The sequence below is a fragment of the Carica papaya genome, chromosome 7, assembly GCF_054855325.1.
Source record: "Carica papaya isolate Zhongbai chromosome 7, ASM5485532v1, whole genome shotgun sequence".
NCBI lineage: Eukaryota > Viridiplantae > Streptophyta > Magnoliopsida > Brassicales > Caricaceae > Carica > Carica papaya.
Window position 1 is genome coordinate 25,148,351 of NC_142315.1, and position 9,992 is coordinate 25,158,342.

Here is a 9,992-nt window from a genome sequence, read left to right on the forward strand (position 1 = left end):
TTCCAGGGTCGTTACAGTCATGATCATAGCTTTTGCTATAAGTATAGTGATACAGTAAAATAAAAAAGTTGCTCAATTTTAATTACAAATTTCTTAAATGAAAAAGAAAAATTTACGTATTAAATGGAACCAAACATAGAGTTATTATTATGTTATCTTAAATTTTTATTGTAAGAGTCATGCAAGTCTTAAAAAGGATATACAGAGAATCAAGATAAATTATAAAATCTTCAACATACGAGAATAAATTTTAAGTGGTTACATAACACTTAATGCGATGAAGCATGTAAGTTGGCAAATGTATAAATCTATTAATTCTGATTGGACGAGTCTAATACTAACATGTTAAATGTCTTGAAAACCATACATTGTAAATATTGTTTAGTTTTATAGAGTTATGTTAGGCAAATCTAGTAAGTTTTTAAATCATTTATTAGCAATATCATTAAATTATATTTATTCTATTGTATTAATTGCGTCAACTAAATATTCACATATAAAAATGTATATGTAGTAATTGAATATTGGATTAAAAAAAAAACTCTTGTATTTATATACACATATATATATATATGGTAATAATAATAATATATAAATATAATTATATGGTTGGGGAGAGGGGGAGGAAACAGTGTCGTTTAGGGAAGATGAGGAGGAAATGGTGTCGTTTGGAGAAGAGGGAGTGGACGGCTGGGATGAGATGGGATGGACGGGCAGAATGAGATATAGGTGGAATATAAATAGGAAAAGAAAAAAAAAAGAAAAGAAAAACAGAGAGGAAGAGACGGGGAAGAGAAGGTTCGAGAGAGAGAGAATCCGGAGCGGGAATGAGCGAGAAGAGAGAACAGGAGAATGAAGACGGTGCCGATGTGAGCTATGGAAGTGCAGAAAGAAAATATGAAGACTGGAAATACGGTAAAATTTAAGTTTCAAGTGTAAGATGATGATGAATGTGGAGTTGTGACCGTAGGTTTTGAGGAAATATATGAATTGCTTAGGAAATATAGTAGGAAACTAGGATAGATGGAATAGGGGAGTGGAAAGAGACGGTGAATCCGTGGAAATGTGGATTTGAACTGTGAGTAGAGGTAAATGGAGGAAGCCGCGGGATGAGAGATTGAGGAGTTCGGTGAGTGAGTGAGTTACCGTTAGAGGGAGGAATATGGTGACTAAAAAGGTGCAAGGGAGTTCGTAGGGAGGTGAGGTGATTTGGAGTGACTGGGAACGGGCAGAACGTGCACGGATTGAAGCTGAGGTAAATGAAGGGGAGGTAAGAGAGGTATAGAGAGAGGAACGGTTAGGGGCATAATGAGTGTAAGAGGGTAGTAGGGGAGTAGCTGGAAGAGGAAGATAGGGAGAGGTAGTGTACTGTGAGAGATTGATACCGCTATGAGGAAAATGACAGGAAGCCGAGACAAACAAGGAGAAGGAAAGGAAGGGATGAAGAGTGGATTGGGTAATAACAGGGAGTGTAGGCATGTAGGAGTGAAGTGTGAGCATTTTGGAAATTAGGGAGCATGAAAGGTAGGCCTGTAGTGGGTGTGTGTATGTGGGGGATTGGAATAGAGGTGTATTGGTGTAAATATGTTGTGTGTGGGTGTGCGTTGCATGTGAATGTATGTTGGTGTAGTTGTAACACCCAAAATTTTTCTTTATTATTTTGTTATTTATTTTTATTTTATTTCAATTTTTATTGGAATTTTTGTTTAATTTAATTTAGTTTAATTTAAAAGAAATAAAAATAATAATAATAATAAAATGGGTAAAATTATTTTTTGGATTTAATTGAAATTGATTTTGGAAAAAATGGTTGAAAAGTTGGATTCTGGTGTGTTTTTTAAAAGAAAATAGAAACTGGGGGGTCAAAATGCAATTTAAAAAAATAGTGCCACGTCAGCAGCTATTGCAGCAGCCCGGTCATCAGCTTCAGCCAACCAGGACACGCCGCGTGGCAGGGACGCTGATGCGGGACAGAAACACGTTGGCGATCTGCGTACGCGCGATCGGACGACCCAGATCCGTTCTTGCGCGCACAGATAGCCCAGATCAAAGGCGCGCGTGGACGGCCCATATCTCACGCGCGCGGATGGTCCAGATCTGATCATGCATGGACGGCCCAAATCGCATCGCGATGTACGGTCCAGATTTATTTCTAATTTAATCGCGATCGAACGACCCAGATTAAATCATGATGGATGGCTCAGATTAAAAGTGCAGGGTTATAAATAATCACATCCACACCCAACCCCAAACTCTAGCCGCCAAAACCCTTGCCGGAGAAGACGACCCAGCCACCGGAGGAACCGGCCATCGCCACCCGCCGCCGCACCAGAGGACTTTCTGGTCGCCAAACGAGGTAAAATTTCTCCCCTTGGCTCGTTTTTCGATGTCAAACCTCCCTGTGGCCAAATCGGAGCCAAACAACCAGCCGATTGGCTAGAAAATACTGTCGAAGTCTAGTGGTGCCGCCGCGGATTTCTTCGATTTTTGCCTCCGATGAGACCCTTCCCGTTTTCTGTTCGATGTAGTTTTTATACCACTGTGACCACTGTCCTTTTCTCTACAGGTTGACCTGAGCAAAACACCGAATTGCAACTCGTGCCGGAGGAGCAATCGTACCCGAGAGCTTCGCCGCCTTAAGTCTCGGTTTTTTGAAATTTTTTGACCCACCGAGGTCCCTAGGGGTGTTTTATCACAGGAACCAATGCAAGTTTGGTCGAATTCGGCCGAAAACGGCCAACCCGAGGCATATCGCCGCCGTGGGCGGCGGCGTCGTCGTCGAAGCACGGCAGAGCCGCCGTTGGCGGTGGCGTCATCGTCGAAGCACGGAAGAGCCGCCGTGTCGGAGTTCCGAAATTGGCCGAAAGGGCCCTGAGTCTGATTTGGAGTTTTTTGGGGACATGTACAGGTACCTGAAGTGTGTTTCAATTTCTGGAAAAAATTTCAGGAAATCTAGGAACTGCCCGTAAGGGCAGTGAGAACCTGATTTCAGACTCCGAAACAAGTAAGGATCTCTCACCCTATTTTCTATCACGACATTAAAGTCTAATAAATGATAAAACAGTATTTTATGAATTAATAGATATGTATAATTGATTAAGGTTGCTAATGGAGCCCGAATTCGATATATTTTTAGTCAGGTGTTGTTTGATTTATTTTACAGTTTTGAATGCAGTATGGTGCCTGATGTGTTTATTTTATGGTTTCATATGCATGAATCATGGTTTCATTTATTATGCTTTGAATTATTGTGAACCCGATGTTGTGTTGCCTTGTTTTGTGTACATTACTGGTTTACGTGTTTATATTTGATTGGATAATTGAGATTAAGAAAAATAGTAAAAAGGTATGTGAATTAATAATGGATAATGTCAACAGCCTCACTAGATATCCTGAGAGATGGTGGACGGACCGGGTCCATAGGGAACCCTACCGGGGACGTGGTCTCTCATATCGGACGGGGTATGGAGACTTAATGTGTTTTTGCGCCCATACTGGACGGGGTATGGGGACGGCCCGTTTCACCCTCATACCGGACGGGGTATGGGTACGGCCCTGAAATTAAGTTATTAATGTGAGTGGTTCACGTGTAGCGGGAACCCCCTATGGATCCTCATGGATACTAGTAGGTTGAATAAAAGGGGGTAATTGTTTCCTGATGATTGAAATACAAAAGCATGATATGTATTATGTTGCAGAGTGTGTGTGATCTTATGATATTTATGATCTAATTTTTTTTATAAATTGTTTTCATGAATCTCACCGAGGTAGGTGGACAGTAAATGGTTTTATTATTGAAAAATGAGTTTGTATAAATTATGCTCCATTGGTTGTTTTCTTTTTCTACCAACCTTTTCTTCTGTGACAGTGAGATAGTGTGATGTCTTTAGTGAGCTAGTGTAGCTCATTCTTTACTTAACCATTTCAGATCAGAAAGACTTGGTTCCCGAACTTGTTCTGCAAGAAGACGGCGAGTAGAAGCCAAATAATTTATTAGTTTTCCTTACAGCATTCATTTATAGTATTTTCTTTTAGTTAGTTTATTCTTTTATACTTTTAATTCGTTTTGGTTATTGTGTAAATGATGTTAATCATAATCTATTTTATTTCGCTTCCGCACTTAAGAATAAATATGTATACATTTCTTTTTAATTTTCGAGACCGTTACGGTAGTTGTTTTAAATTTAGGAATTGAATAGGTGAGCACTAGGTGTAGGGGTGTAGTGGTGTATATGTTCTAAGTGTGAGTATGTGTCGTATGGGGAGGTGTGTGTAGGTTCTGTACATATGCTAAAGAATTGAAGAGTTTCAGGACAATGTTAGGCATATCTAGTGAGTTTTTAAATCATTTATTAGTAACATCATTAAATTATATTTATTCTATTGTATTAACTGCGTTAACTAAATATTCACATATAAAAGTGTATAGTACATGAATAATATTTTTCTTGTAATGAAAAGGTTAAGATAATACTTTTACTAGTAGCTCTTAGTTAAATATAAATCTTACTAATATGCATGTTCTTAAACTTATATAGCACAAACATGTATGATTTGGGTACCAAATAAGTAAAAACTAGAATACAATAGTGCATATTTTTTTAAAAAAAAATTAAATATTGAAAATACTATAATAGAACCAAATTATAAAAAATAAAGTTGTAATTTATTATTTTAAATATAATAATTTATTCATTAAAATAATAAATAAAAATTAAAAATGAATGAGAAATAAGGAATGAAATTGCAACTATGATTTGCAGTACACGCCCATGCCCACATACATGCATAATTTATTAATTATTGCATAGTGGAATTGTTTGGTGTTTATTTTCCCAAAAAAATATATATATATATATATATGTTTGATGTTTAATTATTAATGAAAGGTCAATGAAGGAACATGGTTTAGGTACAACATGCATATAATTTAATGAGAAAATTAAGTAAATCAAGAGCTCAACAAATCCTTTAGACTTTTAATTTAATGTTTGCATGTGCAAATTACAATATTAATTTACTCGATCTTGTCATTATTTAGTTAGGTAAGTTGATTTGTTGTTTGTTACCCTTTTTTTTTTTTAATTTTTAAAATAATTGATTATTTATTTATTTAAGTACAAACTATTTATATAATTTTTTAGATTTACTATATGGAAGCTTCTTAATTATCTCTCTATCACTATGAACTATAATAATATATTGCCAGTAATTTTCGTATCGTTACAATATCAAATATTTTACAACGATTTATCGACCTCTTGATTTTTACCATAAATTTTGTCAATAATATAAATTAAAATCATTGGCTCTCGTCATTGAATATTACAACAAAATACTATTTATGTAGTTGGCCAACTCTCTCAACACAACCCTTAAACTGTACAATAATATGGTATTACTTTTAAAAGAATTTGTACGTGCCTGTATGTTAATTAATATTTGAAAATCTCTCGTGTTGAAGTACAATATGAACATTGGGATGGATAAAGGGATTAAGCATCCTCGTTCAGTAACTAACTAGGTGTCAAAGTTGCAATAAATATCAAATTTTTATTTCTTAATGAATCTTATTAAATCTTAGCCTCACGTGATTATAAACCTAACATTTTGTTCTTAAATGATTGTGATAGTCATAAATGAATAATATCCCAAAAAGAAATACAATACGATATTATAACTCACAATATCACAAATTGAGATTAATTATAAAATTAAAGAATAGATTTTCAATGAATACAAATAATAAAACAAATTATAAGGATCTTCTGAATCTGATACAAACCAATCTTCTAATAAGTATTATTATTAATGGATTTTATGATTTAAATACAAAATATACATATCATACTATGTTATAGAAGATTAACATTTATGAAATTTTCTAAATTGACCGGGCATCTTAATGTAACGCATAATATCACAAATTGAGATTAATTACAAACCATAAAACAATGTTTAAAGTATGTTTCAAACAAAATGCAAGTAATTGTAGTAAAAGACATTATATAAGTATTTCAATAAATAATAATATTTTGTTCATTGTTTATTATAGAGATTAATGTATGTGTTCAAAAAAGTATGTTCCTAAACTTTTATACTCGAATTGAATCTTATTAATAAGCTTTTATAATTAATGAAATCCTTACATACACAATTAAAATTTAATTTTTTTTTTTGTTTTTTTTTGAAGTGTCGTAGAAGGAAACAATGTGTGCTAAATTGTTTCCTTTAAGGAAGCCTCGAATTTATTAATCCATACATACATGTCTCTTAAAGGGTACATAAGAATTTAATTAGCTAATCATGTCTATATATACACACACACAGTAAATTCACCTCATAAGAAGTAGATTTAAGAGCCATAGGTTGACCCGACCCAAAGAGACAAATTAAGTATGATTTGGTTTGTGGTTAAAATTAAGTAAGCATATTATGTATCAAAATTTAGTGTTCATTAGGGAGGTGGGACCCTTTATTCCTTACATGTCTCTTTGCAACGGGACCCTCTTGTCCCCCCCCAAACCTCTTCTTAAGATTTTTATATATATATTTATAATATGCGGGGCCCATGTGCCAAGTAGGATAGTAGATGATTTGATTATATAAGAAGACAGATATATATAATTTTAGGGTGTGATATGATACATAGATATCTCTCTATATATTTATATCTATTGAAATTTTAAATAAGGTATAAGTTTTGAAATTGATAAAATTAATTTAGAGAATTTAATTCGAAAAATTGAAATATTATGTTTTTAAAAAATATATTTTATTTAGATTTCAATCTAATTGTTGGCTAATCCACAATTTCTTATCGTCGTTGGTGCAATGAATGTTGCATGAAAACATTAGATCAGGTGACAGTAGAGCAGATTGGTCAAGCCTGTCGACTAAAATCATCCACTAATAATTCAACACGTGTCCCACGAGTCGGTCAACATCGCAACATAGAATGTCCCACTAAGATGTTTTTTTTTTTGCTCTTTTTTCCCTTGAAAATGGAATTTTTTTGTTTTAAAAAGAATAATATGGTTAAATAATAATCAAAATACAATAACTCAATTTTCATTGAGTAAAAATATTTATTAGTGTAAGGTTGTTTATAATTGTAGTTATATTTATGTTTATAGATAAGTGACAAATTTAATTCAATTAATTGCTCTTGCAATTTTTTTTTAGATTTATATATATATATATATTTAAGTAAATTTAAATTTAAATTTAATATACATGAACATGAATCATTAATTAATTAGACCCGTTTGAATAAAAAAATTCAAATATATATATATATATATTCTTGAATTTTCACATTCTTAATTAACTATAAAATTAAAGAAAAATGGAATATTTATTCTTTGGCCAAACAATATGTATATATTATGTCACGAACATGCATATATATAAATTTGAATTATAAATCATGCTTTTGTTTAAAAGACTATATTATTACTAATATACATGTGTCAATTAACTAAAAAAATGTACATGTTTACTGTACAAATGAAAAATGGGTGTTCTGAAATGTACTAAATAAAAAGAGCTTTTTTTTATTGTTAATTCCTCATTAATTTTCTTGATTTGATGGAAATTACATATATATATATGTATAGATACGAGGGAAGAGTATAATATGGTCATGATTTGCTTCACTCAAGGCTTTTGATATGATCGGTGGAAAATGGACCACATTAACACCCATTTTTTTGTATACACACACATATATTATGAAGAAACATTGTAAGGACGTGTTTGGATGTGAACAGAAGTTATACACATTAATCCAAAAGCTGCATTTAATGAGAAACAATTACAGACCCAATAATTTTGCCCTAGAAAATGATCCTACAAAACAAGCCAGCTCATCATTCAGCTCCCTCAGACAAATATAAGTACACGTCAACCATCTCCCTAGCCAAGAAAGATTATACTAATTAAACAGCCACTTGCTATAATATGTACGCATACAAATACATATATATATATATATATATATTTATGACTAATATAATTTAATTACACATTGAGTTAAATGGGAATAAAATTTATTTAAATATAATATAATATAATAGAACATGGAAAATAATTATGCAGATGGGGCCATATCCTTTTTTTATGTGGATAGACAGCATTAAGTTATAGATAAAAATGTGACACGGACATATGAAAAACAACCAAATGGACCTACACATTCACTCTCCTTAAATTTTTCTTTCAATCCATCACATGGAATGTTCAACCGCACTCCACATCTCTAAAAAATTCTAGGCAAAAAGAGAATTTTTCCTTTTTTCTGTAAAGAAAAATTCCAATCCGAAATTGAATCACGGTCACATGGAGAATATTGAATTTCACTATATATATATATATATACTTGGATACACATGCAGTGTAGTAAATCTTTCTCTAAAAGTTTAAACTACGGTAGGTACTCGTAAATTGCACGTACTCATAATTTTTATTGCATTCTTCTTAAATTTATACGTGTATATATATATGTAATGTTTGTGAGTGTATGGGAAGAAAGTAATCTAAACTCAGAGGACATGTAGAATCTTGTCAGACAACCTAGGGAATGTCTCTCGTATTGTTTCGTCCTGTTTTTTTTCTTTAAATAATGATTGTGACAAAAAAACTAAAAATTGTTTTATTTTGAATTTAATTAATTAAAATTATATATTATTATTATTTAATCGAGTTAATAAAAATTCATTTAATTTTTAAATATATTAATCAGTCTCTATGAAATAATTTATTCACCTTAACAATATTCTTATTTGATCAATTTATTTATAGATATCAATCATATTTTAAATAATGACTATATTTATGTATTCTAAACATATATATATATATATATATATATATATATAATATAAAAAGAACAAAAAATTTACAAAAAGTAAAGAATAGTGCATAATTAAATGTACATGCATGACAAACTGTTATCTTCTTGATTCAATTTTCTTTTTTTTTTTTTTTTTTTTAAAGAGAACGTATATGAGCAATAATATAATATTAAATGATTGTCGTACAATATTATATAATATTTATTATTTTTTTCATCATTTCGATTTATAAAATATGAGACAAATTTAATAATTAATATTATGAAAGTTGGATTACCCTTATCATTATTAATTCATCATTAAAAAAAAAAAATCGACAAGCATGAAACATTTATATGCATGCATACCTATATGTATATGTATATGTATATATATTCTGTGTTCTTCGCAAAAAAATTAAAAAAAAAAAAAAAAAGGAATAAAAACTATTTGCTTCTGATAAAGGAATAAGCCGAATACATTATTATTATTATTATTATTTTTTGACAGAAGAAATAAATAATTGAGCTTAAAAAATCACCTCCATTGTAAGCTGGCTAATTAGTTAAGTGAAATCACATGGACAAAAGACGAGCCACGTTATGGCCGACATCATAATCCTTGCATGGCCCATGAAGATTCTAGCATTTATGTTACACTCCATTAAAATCTATATATTTTATTTTTATTTACGTGCCCATTTATCTATTTTTATTTTCAAAATCACCCATATTCTCTAAAAAATTTAAATAACCTAATTTTTTTTTTTTTTTTTTAAAAATAAAATGGGTAAATTTATCTTAACAAAGTTAATTACTTATCAAATTGTAATTAATTAATCAACATCGAATTAGAATTCATGTGTAGCTTGGTTTTATAGTGGAAGAGAAGAGAATATTGGTTCGTTCATTGAATGCGTAAACGGTGCGTTTTGATGGAAATCTCTGATAATGACTAACGGGAAAACCTAGACCGTCCGTTTTTTATTTTTTTATTTTTTTCTGAATAAATCGGAACCACCTAATTTTGGTTCCAAGGCTCGTGGCCATCCGATGGTTTGGAATATTAAGGGGTCGCGTCATCGTGTAAAATACTTTAAAAAGAGTGGTGCGGTATTTTGGTTATTACTTTCCTTTTTCTTTTCTCTAAAGTCAAACA